At 53.4% G+C, this 1,281-nt stretch overlaps 1 long non-coding RNA gene across 1 annotated transcript in view; it reads right to left on the bottom strand.

The window, feature by feature from the left end:
- The window catches only part of LOC109305586, a 12,577-nt gene that overhangs the window by 3,831 nt on the left and 7,465 nt on the right, over positions 1-1,281 (bottom strand). Inside the window, exon 2 of the long non-coding RNA XR_002099644.1 lies at positions 753-757. This is a non-coding gene — a long non-coding RNA (uncharacterized LOC109305586). The remainder of the gene's footprint in view (positions 1-752; positions 758-1,281) is intronic.

Below are 1,281 nucleotides of genomic sequence, written 5' to 3'. Positions count from 1 at the left end.
TCTGACTGTAGCCTATTCCTCCCTTCTAGTATGCCCACATCTTAGTGTCATCAGCAGATTTGAACTGGGTGCTTTTTACCCCCTTGTCCAAGTCACTTACGAAGCTGTTGAGCAATGCGGGTCCAAGGACCAAGCCCTGGGGGACCCTACTGCCCACATCCCTCCTGGTCAAAAATGACCCATCCACCACCACTCTCTGGGTGCAGCCCTCCAGCTAGTTGGCGACCCATCTGACCATGTAGGTGTCAACACCACGGTCCCCCAGTTTCTTAATGAGAACAGGGTGAGAGACTGTATCAAAGGTCTTCTGAAAGTCCAGGAAAACTGTCTGCTGCTACCCCTGCATCTAGGGGATTTGGTGACCTGGTCATAGAAGGTCACCAGGTTGGTTTTACAGGACCTGCCTCTAATGAACCCGTGTTGGTTGCCCCTAAGCATAATCTCTCCTGCTGGCCCCTCGTGGACATGTGCCAGGATAATTCTTTCAAAAAGCTTACCCAGGATCAAGGTAAGACTAACTGGCCTATAGTTCCCCGGGTCCTCCTCCCTCCCTTTTTTAAAGATGGGAACCACATTGGCCCACTTCCAGTCCTCTGGCACCACACCTGAGCACCATGAATGCTCGTAAAGCCATGCAAGGGGTCCTGTAATGACCTCAGCTAATTGCCTCAGCACTCTGGGGTGGAGATCGTCCGGACCAGCTGACTTAAATATGTCCAGTCCCTCCAGAAGTTTCCTGACTAGATTCTCACTGACCCTTGACCTAAGTGCGCCTCCCCTGGGGCCTGAGGGGGGGCGGCCAGTGGCGGAGCTGATCTGGTCCCTGCTCAGGAAAATGGAGGCAAAGAAGTCGTTAAATAGGTTAGCTTTGTTGTCTGGTGTGATGACCAGATTTCCTAGAGTGTCTTGCAGGGGCCCCATGTTACCCGGTACTTTCTTTTTGCCCCCTATGTATTAAAAAAAGGACTTGTTGTTGTCCTTCATCTGGGAAGCTAGTCCCAGTTCCATCTCTGCCTTGGCCTTCCTGACCGCCCCCTCCCGCATCCCCGAGCAACCGCAGTATAGTCCTCCCTGGTGATGGCCCCTCCCTTCCATTGGGTGTGTGCCTCCCTTTTAGCTAGGAGACCTTCCTGGATGCTTTTGGTGATCCATGGGGGCTTTTGCACCCTCCTGCTCCCTTTGATCCATGTTGGGATTACCTCCCTTTGGGCTTGGAGGATTGTCTCCTTAAGGAGCGACCACTCTTCTTGGACACCTGGCTCCCCTCCCCTCCCGGGACCT

The sequence above is a fragment of the Crocodylus porosus genome, unplaced genomic scaffold (assembly GCF_001723895.1).
Source record: "Crocodylus porosus isolate Cpor-Errol unplaced genomic scaffold, CroPor_comp1, whole genome shotgun sequence".
NCBI lineage: Eukaryota > Metazoa > Chordata > Crocodylia > Crocodylidae > Crocodylus > Crocodylus porosus.
Note: the sequence above shows the minus strand (reverse complement) of the source record. Positions and strands in the feature narration are given on the sequence as shown.